At 44.2% G+C, this 16287-nt stretch overlaps 1 long non-coding RNA gene across 1 annotated transcript in view; it reads right to left on the reverse strand.

The window, feature by feature from the left end:
- Positions 1 to 6592: 6592 nt before the first annotated feature.
- The window catches only part of LOC120885287 (uncharacterized), a 99295-nt gene continuing 89600 nt past the window's right edge, over positions 6593 to 16287 (reverse strand). Inside the window, exon 6 of the long non-coding RNA XR_013429463.1 lies at positions 6593 to 12732. This is a non-coding gene — a long non-coding RNA (uncharacterized LOC120885287). The remainder of the gene's footprint in view (positions 12733 to 16287) is intronic.

Raw genomic sequence — 16287 nt, forward strand, 5'->3', positions numbered from 1 at the left:
CGTTTTCCATGTTAAACACCACGGGATGCAGTAGGTCTCCTACCCCTTAGCTGCCCCTGTGCCCTAGGACCTCACACTTCCTCCTTTCTACAAGGGACAGTCTTTCAGGTTGAGTATCATACTCCCACTCCCAGAGGTAAACTGTGTCCGGGTGGAGCGATTGGCTGAAGCCTGGTGTGAGAAATAAAAAGGCCAGTGGTCCATTTTCAGAACACAGGCACTTAGCCTTAACTGGGAGGTAACATCCAATCATAGCCGTTTTAACTACGCCCTTCCCTCTGCCCTCCCCAACTTTAAAATCAGCCAGTGGCATAGAGGGAAACCCCCGAGCTCCTCGGATCAGAGCAAGGGGCAGGGCTACGTTAAGGATTAAGTCAGGTGGACTGCCCCCTAAGTGTGCTTGCTTGCTGGACTTTGCTGGGCAGCACGCCCTTCTGCAAAAGTAGAGTTGACTTGGTAGAGCTACTTCTGAGCACGTTCGATTCCTTGCAGCACCACAGTATTTCTATCAACAGGCGATGCGAGACTTGGGAAGGAAAGGGGACTCCAGACAAAGCTTTCTTCGTTCTCAGAAAGGACATTAGCTCCTGGAGTATGGCCAACAGAATCCAAAATGTAAAGAATCTACATTGAAACCCTGTGGCCTGGAGGCCACCGCAGCACCTGAGCCTGTGGCACTCTCTGTCTGAACCACATAGCTCTCTCACAGGAGAAGACTTGTCCCCAACAAGGGTCCAAGGAGTTCTCAGAAAGGAGGAGCTTGAGTCAGGACCAGTGGGTTTTAGCATACATGATGAAAAAGAATTTCACATGCCAGTCAAAGGCACAGACGGAGATTTACTTAGTAAAGTAGATACATATTCAAGGAGAATGGTGGCAATCTCAGGAGAGACACCTTTGGGAAAAGCAAGATATACACATCCAAGGGACAATGCCAGCTATCTCCAGAGGGAGAGACCACAGCCCCTTGGTGGGTGTTGACCTCTATAGAGGTCCATTGCTAGGGGCTGGACAGGAGGTGGGCCCAGGGTGGAGCTGCGCAATTTCTACCTGCTTTCTCTGTGCTGGCTCACTGCCCTCATGTTACAAGGACAGGAGTGAAGGGAGCCAGACCAGGGCAGTTGCTCAGGAGCTGCAATTGTTCCTGGGCATTTTCTGCATCTCAATGGCTCATGACCATTTTCTTTGCGACTCAGCAGCTCTCTTTTTATTTCAAATTCCTGTCTCAGCTCTGAGGACTCCTGGACTCCTGCTCTGCCTACCCCACCACAGACTGCCTGCTCAGAGATGGCCACTCTGGCATCCCAGCACCAGCCCTTCCCAGGCCTGGCCCGGCCTACTTCCTGGGGCCAGCTGAGGGAGGGCTTCTGCCCCAAGTCCAGGCCGCAGAACCCGGGTTCCTAGGGCCCATCCATGCTGATAAGCCGCTCTCTAGATTCACCCAAATACATGCCCAGGAGTGCCAGGAAGTCATTCTGAAGACAACTAGGAATGGCATCAGCTCACTCATGCCACCTGCACGTGATATCCAGTAATGAAGTTTGAATTCCATTACTGCATCCCCGGGTAATATGGTTACCATTAAACAAAATTTTATCGTCTGAATGTTTGTTCCATAAAATAAATATATATTTTATCTAATCCAAATTGCACCCAACTGTTATAATTTGTGAGAGGTGTTGAAGTGCTTTTCACGCCGTTATTTTTAATGTGTTTGCCTAGATAATGAACTTGGGCTTAGCATCAGAGATCCAAGACGGAAGGAACTCCAGGCCAGCCCTGGAGACGGCGGCCAGATCCGAGACTGGCTAGCACGCCACCTGAGAGGCAATTCCAGGGACGCTAGACCATGGTGGGCGCCAGAAGGTCTTTATTGCCCATTGTGTCAAGACTCAGAGTTCATCTCTTAAAGACATCTTTACCTTGCAACCCCCCTCCACAAAGTGAGTATCTTTATTGTTATTCTTAGATATCATTTTCTCTTCATTTGGGAGTGGAGGAGGGTGGTAATTTTTTTTTTAATTTCTCTAGGTCATTCAGCTGTGTATAATTACTGACAAATTACAATAAAATAAGAAAAAGACATCTCTCTACCCCCCCCCAAATTATATGTCTGCTTCAAAATCCAGTTTTGGAGATAAGAACTTTACATTTTATGCTATAATTAAAAGAATGTTTATAATACAAAACAAAATCCTCAGCTGGCATAAACAGTAGGTAATACATAATTTCTTAGAAGGTCTTGAGAAGAGAGAATTAATCTAGAGGAAGATGAAATAGCACCAAAGTGCAGAGCTGGCGATGAAGGCACCACCGCCGAGTGCGGGTTCACCAGAGCCAGGAGCGTGGAGACTCAGTGCTCACTGAGCCCGTTCGGCTGTTCACCCCACAGGAGGGTGTGGACTTCAGGCGCAGACCTCCTGTCCTGACCACCAGAGACAGAAGGGTGACGGGAAACAGGATCACGGGAGCAGTGTGTGAGTACACACACACACAGCCACCACTGGTGGAGATGGGCACCTGCCTCCACCTTGATCCTCTCACTAAGGGCCAGCGTCTCGGGGATCAGAGCATCTTCAGGTGCAGAGGAGCCTCCTGGATATGGAAGGGCATGAGGGGATCCTGTGGGGGTCCACAGCATCAGGAGAAATCCAACCAGAGCTGAGCCACTGGCCCTCACAAGATGCCCCCTGGCCCAGAGGCCCAGATTTGCATTCTACACAGGGCTTCTACCCAGGCTGCTGCACATGAAGATTGAAAGCAGAGCCCTCTTCAGGAGATAGCAAGGCACCAACCTGGAGGAAGGCCACCTTAGCACTGAAGCCCCAGAAACAGAAGTGGCACCCTGAGGACAGTGCGGACAGTGGTGACCACTTAGGGCCACAGCACCCCACGAGGTTGGGGCTCCTGGGGATGGATCTGTTGGAGACAGCAGAGGTGGGGGCTCAGTCCCTCTGGCCTTGGACTTGGGTAACTTTGGTACAGGCATCAGAAGCATCCCTGGTGGGTAAGGTCTCTGTACCTGGGAACAATGACAGAGACATCTCCTCGGCCAATGGGAGTGAGAGAACACAGCCACAGGCAGTCAAAGCGTTCTTCTAGAATCCTCTACAAGTACCGGCCTCAAGCCCCATGATCACACCACCCCCAAATAACTTAGATTTACATGATAATAACTATCAAAATTTACCATATTAGAAATAAAAACTGAGAAACATGTTACTTTACTTGACAATAGCAAAACAGAAAACTCACTCTACATTACCACACTTTATGCAAAATAACTTTTTTCCAAAACAAAATAAATAGTGATAAAAATGGCATTGTTTCACATTTTTATAAATTTTCAAGTCTGTCTGAATGGAGGGCAGCTGGACGCTCCTGGATCCTGCATTTGTGATATCGCTTGTCTCCTCACCTCCAGATACATTTGTGAAAGCAAGAAAGAACAACATCTCAGCGTTATTATTAAAGTTATTTTGACCCCTAAAATCCCCCAGAGGTCCTTGGACCATTTTTTGAGAACTGCTGGCTAACCTATCTAGACTATTCATATAGTCACCCTTCTGATGGGAAACACCCTCTGAGTTTGGGTACAGAACATAAACACGGAGAACTTCACCACCCCTGCAATGTGGTTTGATTCAGAACTGTCGTTTTGCCCCGAGCATACGTGGGCAGCACACACACATGTACACACGAGCAAAGCTCTAAAATAAAATAGCCTCTTATGGTCCAGTGACTTCAGATATTAAGAAAACTATACAGTGTCCCTCAGATTTTCTTCGTTTTTTTTTTTCTTCTTCTTTTTTTTTTTTTTTTTGATGTCACCAGAGTGGTATTTGTCAGACGCTAGGTAGAGAATAATGACACCATATAAAAGAAATAGCCTGAGTGACCTGCTTCCTCCTCCAGATGTGGATGGGTGCTTCTGAATTACAGAAAAGCCCTCTGCTTTTTGAGCTACTGAGTGAAAAGGGAAAAAATAACAACAGCCCGCCGCTTCAGCATTTACATGTGCTCTCTGGGTACGTGTGTAGCTCGCTGCGAAGGAGCACGAGATTCAGCATAAATCTTTTCTTATTTTGTGTTTGGGAAGGTATGCAATAGAAAACCCATTCTGACAATAAATGCTAGTCACCTGAGGTCCATAGCTTGTTTTGCAGCTAAGAAAATAAAGCCGCTGCTCACCCTTGGCCAACGGAGTTACATTTTATGCTATTATTAATGCATCGCAAGGCTTTTTTTCATATCAATTTGAAATTATACATCTGGGAAATCCCAGTACAACAGCAGTCAATGCTTTGCTTCTCCGTGTGGCCCTCTGCAATTACGAGAATGTGCAACTATAATTTAGCGCAGGTAAAATTCAATCAGTCACCCCAAGCACAAAGAAATCTCTGTCTCCCAGGAAAACGGAGGAGGAGGAAAGGGAGGGAGGACAAGGAGAAGAAGAGGAAGAGGAGGAAGAAGCAGACGGAAAGGAGAAAGGAAAAAAAGCTGGAAAGGTCTCCCTACAAATAGCACCAGGGGACTCCAGGGGCGTCTCAGGCAGGCCACTGGAGCCACCGCGTCCTGGAGGTGGGACCCAGTGGAGGGGCAGAGATGGAGCGCAGGAATGAAGAGGCGCTGAGACAGGTTTGCAGCCTTCTTGGATCCTTTGTAAAATACAATGTTCTTTGTGTTAAAAATAGAAAGATTAAAGGAGAAAAAAAAAAGGGAGATGTTGTTGGTGTGCTGAGAATCCAGGGAGCCACCGAGATGAGCAACGCTCCAGCTGGGAATCACTGCAGAGGCACAGCCCTGGTGGGGCTCGTAGCCCAGCTCTGCGAAGAACCGGCTCCACTCAGCTCCCTTTTCCTTACTTCACAGACTTGCGCTTGTTGTAAGGGGAGGACACGGGGTGCTGGAGGAACAGCACTCCTGGATTTTTTTGCATCCATAACTGCTTCACAGAAGCAGAGCAGGGAAGAGGAGCTCAGCAGCAGTGGCACTCAGGACTCGCTTTCCCCTCTCCACCCACAGGGTAGTGCTCTGAGGCGCTTCCTTTTACAGGTAATAGGATTTACCACCACGCTTCACCAATGGGTGTGCTTCCAGCCAGACCACACTGTAACTCACCCTTTGCTTATTTCCAGCAGTGTAGACAGAATATCCTCCTGAGCTTCCTGCAGGAAGTCGATAGGTCAAGATACAGACACATCAACCCCTGAGCTTCCTCCTCCTGCCGGCACAGAGCCTGCACTAAGCCCAGCATTAGTCTCTGCCACCCATCTACCTACCCTCTTTTCTGTCATTTTGCTGCTCCAACCGTGTTAGGGAGGTGGACCCACACCTATGAGACCTTTTGGGTTGGCTCATTCACACAGTGCAAAGAGACCCCCCAAGTCACTGCCCGAGGGAAGTTTCCCTCCTTCTAATGACCAACAGGTGTTCCCTGGCATTGCTCGGCCACCCTTTGTTTAACAGCTCCCTGAGGAAGGACCTGGGTTGTTTTGAGTTTGGGACTACTACAAGGAAACCTTGGTGAACTTTCCTACACATACAAGTTTTTACGTGAGCCCAAGTTTTTGTTCTGGGATCAATGTCCAGGGGTGACATTTTTTTTTTTTTTATTGTTGGTCGTTCAAAACATTACACAGTTCTTAATACATCATCTTTCACAGTTTGATTCAAGTGGGTTATGAACTCCCAACTTTACCCCGTATACAGATTGCTGTTTCACATCAGTTACCCTTCCATTGATTGACATATTGCCTTTCTAGTGTCTGATGTATTCTGCTGTCTGTCCTATTCTCTACTATCCCCCCTCCCCTCCCCTCCCCTCCCCTCCCCTTTTCTCATCCCTGTTTAATGTAAATCTTCTTCTCAAGCTCTTCGTCCTTACCCTGTCCTTGTTTACTCCCCTTATATCAAAGGGGTCATTTGGTATTTGTTTTTTAACGATTGACTAGCTTCACTTAGCATAATCTGCTCTAATGCCATCCATTTCCCTCCAAATTCTATGATTTTGTCGTTCCTTAATGCAGAGTAATACTCCATTGTGTATAAATGCCACATTTTTTTTATCCATTCATCTATTGAAGGGCATCTAGGCTGATTCCATAATCTTGCTATAGTGAATTGTGCTGCTATGAACATCGTTGTAGCAGTGTCTCTGTAACATGCTCTTATTAGGTCTTTAGGGAATAGACCGAGAAGGGGAATAGCTGGGTCAAATGGTGGTTCCATTCCCAGCTTTCCAAGAAATCTCCATACTGCTTTCCAAATTGGCTGTACCAATTTGCAGTCCCACCAGCAATGAACAAGAGTGCCCTTTTCCCCGCATCCTCTCCAGCACTTATTGTTGTTTGACTTCCTAATGGCTGCCAATCTTACTGGAGTGAGGTGGTATCTTAGGGTAGTTTTGATTTGCATTTCTCTAACTGCTAGCGATGGTGAGCATTTTTTCATGTACTTATTGATTGATTGTATGTCCAGGACACCCATAGCGCAAGAGTTAACAACTAGAATCAACAAATGGGACTTCCTCAAACTAAAAAGTTTTTTCTCAGCAAAAGAAACAATAAGAGAGATAAACAGGGAGCCTACATCCTGGGAACAAATCTTTAATCCACACACTTCAGATAGAGCCCTAATAACCAGAATATACAAAGAACTCAAAAAATTAGACAATAAGATAACAAATAACCCAATCAATAAATGGGCCAAGGACCTGAACAGACAGTTCTCAGGGGTGACATTATTGAGTCACACTGTAGCGGCAAGGTGTGTCTTCAATGAAACCCTTGAGCTGTTTCTCCAAGTGGCAGGACCCTTTCACATTTTCTCCAGCAAGTTCCAATGGTTCAGTTCCTTCTAATGCTCATCAGCATTTGATATTGTCATCATTTTTTTTATTTTAGCCATTCTGAAAGTATAATATTGCACTATGGCTTTAATTTTCATTAGCAGCATGGTTAAATGTTAAACATTTTTTTTAAAAATATTTATTTATTTATTTATTTATTTTAGTTCTCGGCAGACACAACATCTTTGTTGGTATGTGGTGCTGAGGATCGAACCCCAGCCGCACACATGCCAGGTGAGCGCGCTACTGCTTGAGCCACATCCCCAGCCCAAATGTTAAACATTTTCACATGCTTATTTGCCATCCCTGTGTACTCTTAGATAAAATGTCTTTTGCTCATTTTCTAGTTCTATTGTTTAGAGTTTTTAAAGTTCTTTTAGTTGATCTACATGCATTCTAGCTACTGGTCCTTTCCATATACATGATTTGCAAATCTATTCTCAAATTCTATAAATTATCTTTCTATCCTCTCGACACACTCTACTGTAGAACAGAAGCTTTTTGTTTTTATGATATCAAGTTCATCCATTTTTCCTTTTATGGGTTTTGACTCTGGTCTAGTATTTCTAGGTGACACTAGTTTGCAAAAATTTTCACCTCTTTTTTCCTTCAATTTTTAGGGTTTTATGTTTGATACGTAAACCCTTGGAACATTTTGCATTACTTTTTGTTTAAAATGTAAAATTTAGGTTAGGTTCATTTTTTGAGATATTAATGTCAAAATTCTCTTCATTTGTTGAACATTTTTCTTTCCTCTATTAAATCACCTTTACACCTTTTTCAAAAATCGCTTGTTTTTATTTGTGTGGATCTATTTCTGGATTATCTATTGTGATCCTTTGAGCTACGTTATCTAACACTCTGTTGATGCCATGCAGTCTTGAATAAGTCTTGAATTTGGGTGGACCGATTTATCCCATTTTATTCTTCTTTTTAAAAAAATTAGCTATTCTAATTCCTTTGCATTTCAATATTAATGTGATAATAATGTAGTATGTAGCTACAAAAACATTTCTAGGACTTTGTAAGGAATTGCGTTAAACCTTTATAGCTATTTGGGTAAAAGACATCTTTATGATGCTAAATCTTCCAATGCATGAATTCACTTGTCTAATTTATTTAGATATTCTTTAATTCTTTCACAAGCATTTTGCATGAACATCCTACCTATGTTTTATAAGATTTACATTTAAGTATTTCATGTTGCAAGGTGGTTGGAAATTATATTTGTTTTATTTTTAACATCAACTTCAAAGTGTTCATTGCCAGTAGATAGATATACAGTTGATTTTTGTATGCTTATCTTGGATCTTGCAACCTTGCTTAACTCCATTTTTTGAGGAGTTTTTCAACAGTTTCATTGGGATTATCTACACAGACAATTATGTTATCTGCAAATACAAAGAAATGCATTGTTCCCTTTCTAATTTATAAACCTTTTGTTTTTGTAGGTTTTTTTCCTTGCCTTATTATGCTGGCTCAAATTTCCAGCACAATGTTAAATAAGAGTGATGAAAAAAAGTGTTCTTAATCTTAAGGAGAAAGCCTTCAGTCTTTCACTATTAAACATAACACTAGCCGTTGTTTTTCATAGATGCCATCTCTCACGTTGAGGAAATGTTCATCTAGGCCTATTTTTCTGAGTTTTTTATAAATCAATGGGTGTTGAATTTTGTCAATCACTGTTTCTGCATTGATTAATATAAATATATGATTTCTTTCTCTTTTAGTCTGTTAAAATAGGATTTTACCTTGATTTGACTATTGAATATTGAGACAGCTTCACATACCTGAAATAAGCCTTACTTGAGCCTGGTGCATAATTATTCACCCATTTTTTGGTGGTGTTCGTCATACATGACAGTAGAGTATACTTTGTTATATTTATGCAAACATGGAGTACATATTATTCTCATTAGGATCGCCGTCTGTGGCTGTACATGATGTGGAGATTCTCTGTGGTGTATTCATCCATGTACTTAGGAAAGTCATGTGAGATTCACTCCACTGTCTTTCCTATTCCTGTGCCTCCTCCCTTCCCTTCAGTCCCCGTTGTCTAATCTCCTGAACTTTCTTTCTTCCTGTCCCGCCTTGTGTGGGATAGCATCCACACATCAGAGAAGACATTTGACCTTTGGGTTTAGGGATCTGGCTTTCATCCATTGTTGAATTATATTTGCTAACATAGTGTTAAGATTTCTTGCATCTATAGTCATGAGGGGTACTGGACTGCAGTTTTCTTTTGTATTATTCTATTCTTTTCTTTTTGTCCTAAATAACTTTAGTATCAGCATAACATTGTCATCAAAAAATTTTAGAAGGTATCCACCTCCTCTTCTATTTTCTAAAATAGATTGGTAAATGTGGTACTGATTTTTTAAACATATAGTAGAAATTTCAATGAAAACATCATGACCTGGCAACTTTATTTATGGGAAAGTTTAAACTATGAATTAAATTCCCTTAATAGTTACAGAACTATTTACTCTATCCATTCATATCAGATGTGTTATTGGAGTTGGTGTTTTTCAAGGAATTGGTGTATTGCCAAATTTATGGTGTAGAATTGTCCATAGAGTTTTTTTACTGCACTTTCAACTCCTATAGGGTATGTGGGTCACAGTTGTTATTCCTGATATCAGAAATTTGGTTTCTATTTCTCTCATCAGCCTTTTTTCTTTATTAATTCAATTGATCTGTTTTTTAAAAAGTTTTTATTGCATTGATTTTTCTCTATTGTTTTTCTGTTTCAATTTTAATTTCTGTTCTTACATATACTTTCTGCCTTCTTGCAAAAGGAGTAATAAAAAGCTGCCCATTGTCACAGTAAGCCCACATAACAACAAAAATATGGAACACTTTTGTGGCATAAAAAGTAAGTGTTTATTGCTCATGCACCTAGGTTAGCTGTGTGGCCGTGCTAGTCCTAGCTGGGCAGGTTCACCTGTCCACTTTGGGCCCCTTAGCCTGAAGGACTGTATTACTGCCACTTCCTCTGCATTCCTTTGGCCAAAGCAAGTCCCAGGTCCACCCAGACAGAAGGAATAGTGGACCTGGAGAGAGAGGGGAGCCACAGGTATGCAAAAGACCATCCTTCAGGGAAGGACGAAGGATGTCACCTGTTAAGGCTCTCAATCTGCCATGGTGAACAGCGAATGTGAGCTAAAATAGCAAGTATGAATCACGAAGACGGGTATACAGAAAAAATGAGAAAGGTGGGGAAAGAAACACTGTCACGAAAATAGAAACTCAGTAGAATAAACTCTAAACTGATACAGATGAAGAGGGTTTTAGTGAATGGGAACATACTAGTGAGGAATTTAACAAGAATGTGGCAGAAATAAAGAAAGCAATAAGAAATACAGAAAATGAAAGTAACATGAAATATAGAACAGGAAGCTCAGACACTCCATCATGACCTGGCGACTTTATTTATGGGAAAGTTTAAACTATGAATTAAATCCCTTTAATAGTTACAGAACTATTCACTCTATCCATTCATATCAGATGTGTTATTGGAGTTGGTATTTTTCAAGGAATTGGTGTATTGCCAAATTTATGGTGTAGAATTGTCCACAGAGTTCTTTCACTACACTTTCCACTCCTACAGGGTATGTAGGTCATACCCTACAGGAGTGGAAATGGTAGAAAAGCCATTGTTCACAAGGACTAAGAGCTGGGAATTTTTAAGAGTTTAAGGTGGACAGCGGGTTCTCAGCCAGAAAGCCTGGATGCTGTGACAGTAAGTAACAAACCCACACCTCGACACACAGTAGTGAAATAAATAGCGACAGGAGAAGAGAGAGGGTCTTCATGGTTACAGAGAAGCTAGACCAGGTCAAAGGAGCAGCAGTTAGAAAGAGAGCAGCTCTCGGGGCGGATTCCAGCCATGTCAGTGTCACCCTGTGTTGGGGTGACGTGCCGTCAGCCCGCCACGTTGCATCTAGACCAACGATTGCTCAGTAGTAACAGTGAAATAAAGGCAACGCAGACTTGGAAAGCTAGAACTTATTAACCACAGACCTCCCCTGGGGAGGAAGATGCGCCTGAAGAATGTGCTTCAGCAAGAAGTGAAAGGAACCCAGAAGGAGGGGGAGGAGGATCTGGGAAACAGCAGAGCCTGAGACCCAACGAGACCAACCAGGTCACCGCAGCCAACTATGATTTCTTTAATCCTGAAAGAAGAAACTAGTGAAAATGCTAAATTCTGTGAATTTTTAAAACGAAGCAAAAAATTCTAGATCATTCTGTTTCCCTGTGATTGGGAATTTCAAAGAATTGTTCAAGCCAATCCTTTACCAGGTGGGGAGGAGGAGGCTGAGGGTTCACGGCAAAGTCAGGGTGCACCAGGACCCTCCTCTTCTTCTGAAGGAAGTTAGAGATAAAGAATAAATTTAGATTTAATTAGGAATTTGTCCATCTGCTTAGAGGTATTAGACAAGTGTTTGCCAGGTTTTTTAAGCCATTTAGGGCTGTTTGAACAATTAGCATGACTAACAAAATAAACTCAGGCCCAGTGGAAGATAGTATATTTTGCCATTAAAAGTCATCAAAGTAAGTTTCTCAGATCCTGAATGTCTTGCAATTACCTTCTAATGCATTTTGCATATTTTCAGAGAGCAATAACTTCCCATTCACAGGGTGAACAGCTCTGGAAGCCGTCTGCCGATGTTTCTGTGGGTTTGGGTGGTGATCGGCATTGGGGAAGCTGGCTACAGTGGCACTTCTCACACGGAAGCTGCTTGTCACCAACAGAAGTGTCTTCCTTCTCCCTCTCTTGCTGCTGGACCAGTGTGACCACCAAGATATCATAAATGTTCCCCCCGAGTTCTTAGTCTAATACCCTGTAACACACAAGCACGTCAAGCTTGTCTTTTTAAAAAGTGGGAAGGAAAAGGAGATTTCAATATACCTCATTACTGTTTCATGATAAGCAAAGATCTTAGATGTGAGGACAGATTCGAGATGAACTTTGCGGGAAAATTGGCAAACAGGACAGCTTTTGATGGTCAGAGTGTTTTTCAGATCTTAAAAGAAGTGCCTATTCACTGCATAAAATTGGGAACAATTGTTTCCATGTCCATCTAAACAACTGAGTGCTCATGAGCAGAGGAGAAGGCACAGAGACCCAGACACACGGGGAGAACACTGTGCTGACAGAGGCAGAGATGTGCCACGTGCCCACAGACCAAAGGGGTGCCCGGATTGCTGAGCCACCAGAAGCTGGAAGAGGCTAGGAAGGTTCTCCGCCCTGATCTTGGAGGCTCCACAACTGTGAGGCAATCACTGTCTGTTGTTTAAAGCCCCAGCACGAGGGGCTTTGTGGTTACAGACACTGGAAACTTGCGCTGGCTCTTAAGGCTCTTGCCTGGAAGGAACTCAGTGAGTCCCCTCTCAATCCACTGGGCGAAACAGGTCGCAGCAGCCAAGCTCAAGGCAGCAGGAATTCCAACCCTCTCCTGTGCCTGGGGCAGCAGTGAACAGTCTTAGTGCCACAAAGCTGTCTCAAACAGTAGGAGGAGGAGGCTGTGAGGTCACTGTCTTGGGGGCACTGGGCAATGCCGTTTGCAGCATGGTCCCTGAGCAGGCCGCTGGGTTTGTGCGGGGTGGCCTCTCATGGCAGCCAGGGAGCAGCTGGGGATCTGTGGGCTCCACAGCCAGTTAGCTTCTCTTGCAGCAGGACGAGCAGAGCATCTAGTCCACATGCTGATGACGTAACTTCCTCTCTTTCACTTCTGAAAGGGAGTTTTTCACATGATGGAAGGGGCTGGCAGGAGGCAGAGCTAAGGAGGCCCAGTGACACCAAGGAGCTTCTTAACTGCTCCAAAACTACTTCTTCTTCATCTGTAAAGTGGAGGTGATACCTACCTTGTGAGTAGGATCTTTGGAGACAAAAGAAAGCTGAATCATGTACTGGTAGAAAATACATATAATGATAACTCTGTGTATTTGAGTAACATAAATCAAGCAGCATCTAGCAATCATGCATCATATTTACTTTGTCCCTATGATAAATAAACCCTGTAGGTACCAGAGTCATGCCTAACCCAATAAGACATCCCTTACAGATCTCAGCATTGACTAAAAAATCTCCCCTGCCATTCTCAGAATTGTCTAAGGAAGAGAAAGTGACCACAGGTCCAGGACTCTGTGAGAAATTGCTTTGTTAGAAATCTTCCCTGAAATTGATTGTTGAATAGACTAATTAAAACCCTCATTGTTCCAGAGAGACTGTTAACAGCTACCAAGAAGAGACCCAAGAGCCACATGACCCCCCAGGAGTCAGCTGGGTTTGTGTGGAGAGACCTGAGACTGGAGAAGGATGAAGCAGGAAAGGAATCAGGGCTATGGGTCCTGTGCCACTAGAGACCTGAACAGTGCTTGCCAAGTTCAAAATCTTGCCAAGTTCTCAATATCTTGTAAACTAGGAATTCCCTCCAAGCTCATGTCATGCTGCTGGGCCAATCTTGGTGGCATTATCTGTGATTCACACATGCATATACACATACATATATACTCACACACATATGCACATGTGCTCACACACACATAAATGACTTTCTATAGAATGCAAGCCAGCTCCTCCCAAGCCCTCACCTGGGGCAGAACCCTTTGCAGGTCTCCTGGGAAAGCCTAAATTCCCCCAGCACCCCAGAAAAGGGTGGAGAGGAGATGGGGGAGGTGGGGGAGGTGGGGGAGGTGGAGGGGAGGTAGAGAGAGGTGGAGGGAAAGTAGAGGGATGGTGCAAGGAAGGGTGGATGCATTTGTAATGCAACAGTCCAAACTTTCATCTGCAACTGGTCTGCACAGCCGGTGCCATTTTGCTTTTTTGGTTGAGCTCAAGCAGGAGTGTGACCCACCTTGTCCTTTTAAACCTGCTATCTGCACTCCAAGCGGGCAAGGCTCCACACCCATGGAAGGTCAGGTGCCAACGGGAGATATGGGCACTTTGTTTGAATTCAAGGCAGCTGATGAGAACCACCTTATGCTCTGTACATTGCCATGGACTGGTGAGAGGGTAGCCCAGAGCCCAGCAGCCCTGTGCTTGCTGGGCAAGAGTGGGACCTGGACAAAACATCAGCCACATCCTGGCACAGGAGGCACTTGATCTTCTAGGCCTGTCCAGGACCTCTGCTCCCAGGGCCACTTCGGGAATTCAATGCGTCTAAACGGTGGCACACAGCACCTGGCTCAAGGAAGACTCTGGTAGCCGTGAGTGACCTGTTGTTGGCTTTAGTCATGAGAAACAGCCCCAGGGCACGAGCCACCTAGGCACCGACTCTTCTCAGCCAGCTGCAGGACGGCACCCAGAAGGACTTGGCGCCCAGCCAGGAACTGGGACGCCAACAAGGATGCCACCATGAGCCTGTGTTAGCTGCCTCCTCAGAGGAACTGACAACTGAGAGACACAGTTAGAGGATGTACTCTCCCTCGTAAGCCCATTGAACCCTCTCTCCCTGTGAATACTTACAAACATTCCAAAAGCATACCTTAAAAACTTGAGTCTGTTGAGGGCATATTACAGGCCAATGAAATATTGTGCACGTCAACATTTGCTAACAGGATTGATCTCCTGTTAGGTGTTCTTGTCACAGGAAGCCAAGGCGGAGGGACCCTGGAGACTCTGGGTGTGGGGCCACGATGGCCTCGGGGCACTTGGACCCGTCCTCACACTGAGCACACCTCAGTTCCATCAACAGGATGAGTCAGTGGCCCCCCTGAAAGAGCTCATGGACTCCCTGGACAGGCCCAGCACCCCTTGACCTGCCCCAGAACCTTCAAGACAGACAGTGAAGGAGGAGGAGGCCCTCTTCCTTACGGAAGCAGAGATAACCCCTGAAACTGGGGGAGAGCAGCCTGTTGTTCCATATTGACTCATTTTTGTTTTATTTCAAGAACTCAAAGAAAACAGACCTTCCAACTTTAGGCCACAGCAACAAGCGTTTGGGTCCTGCTTGGGGCTCAGATACACAGTAGGGCTGTGTCCTCTTTGCTGACACTCTCAATTTTGAGGAATTTAAAAATAAGTTAACACTAAAGGATATAAGCCTCCTCGTTCACATAAACCACAAGACCAGCACTCTACCCAGCCACACTGGCATGCACGAATCTGTGTGTGTGTGTGTGTGTGTGTGTGTGTTGGGGTTCTATGTGGGTGGGAGAGGTCCTGTTTGTTTGTCGCGAGGGCCTTCATTTTCAAATATTCTGCACACACTGCACAGAGGACAGAAACAGGGGAACTGAATTCACTGCTCTCTATTAGTTTGAAACTTTCTATTTAAAACCCCTGAAGGGAGGGACTGTGGTGCTAAGCTCATATTTTATAACAAAAGGTGAAGCCATTCCACGGCTTTTTCAGGGAGACAGAGCCGCCGCCCTATCAGCAAGGGGTGCACGGAACTTGGACTCCAGGAAGAAAGTCCGAAGAATTACACAGACATAACACTGGTGAGAGCCAGTTCAGGAAAATACGCATCTGCTTCTCAGTGCACTCACTCCCCATAAAAGAACACTTCACACGGTCAACAGCTCAAATTTATGTGGACCCTTAGGGGTAAACTTCCAGGCTGTGGAGACTCACCCAATTCTCATTATTGTTAATAGAAATTGTGTGTTGACTTCTCACTCAGAGCCCCTTTTTGAAAATAAATTGTGTGTGTTGCACACACATGTGGACATGCACACTTACAAAGCTAAATATCTCTAATCCCCTGTCTCTGGTAATGAAAGAAAATTATTGCATGCAAATATACTTCTATTTCCCAATTAGTTTTCTTCCCCCAGTGATACTGTTTTAGATCTATTCTATTAAAGGAGAAGTTGTAAACTTCTGAATGTTAAGGTCAGGGTACAACCTTAGTTACATATTATAATTATGACATGACATAATTATAGTATAATACATCTGTAGTTTAGAGAGGAGGACATCACCGTTGCCTCCTCCAAGGGGGAGTGTGAGGTTTTCTGACACCAGTTGATGGTACCTTCATTTCTAAGTCTTAGAAGAACCTATAGCAGAAGAAAGTTGCAGTAGGCTCACAATAACACGTTTGCAGAGCACCATAAGATCACATGGAAAAGCAGAAGGTGTATCGGGAGGGTAAGTGAGACTGTGCCTGAGTGCTTTGAGAGTATTGATTCTAGTGTTAATCAGCAGCATGTAAAATTGACGGACATGAGAATAGCAGATTGGTCTCCACCAACCTGATACCACAATGTAATGATGAGAGGTAGATCACCCAGGGCTGAGTCTTGGGTGATCCAAGGCAAAAGCCCAGGTAGAAAGGAAGAACCAGCAAGGGTGTTGTTTTGGAAGCCGAGTGAAGGAAAAAAAATGAAGAAACTGGAAGTGGCCAACTGTGCCAAGTCCTTCCACATGGAATCCCTAGCAGGAATATAAAAATTAAGCAAACACACACACACACACACACACACAC

The sequence above is a fragment of the Ictidomys tridecemlineatus genome, chromosome 13, assembly GCF_052094955.1.
Source record: "Ictidomys tridecemlineatus isolate mIctTri1 chromosome 13, mIctTri1.hap1, whole genome shotgun sequence".
In the NCBI taxonomy this organism is placed as follows: domain Eukaryota; kingdom Metazoa; phylum Chordata; class Mammalia; order Rodentia; family Sciuridae; genus Ictidomys; species Ictidomys tridecemlineatus.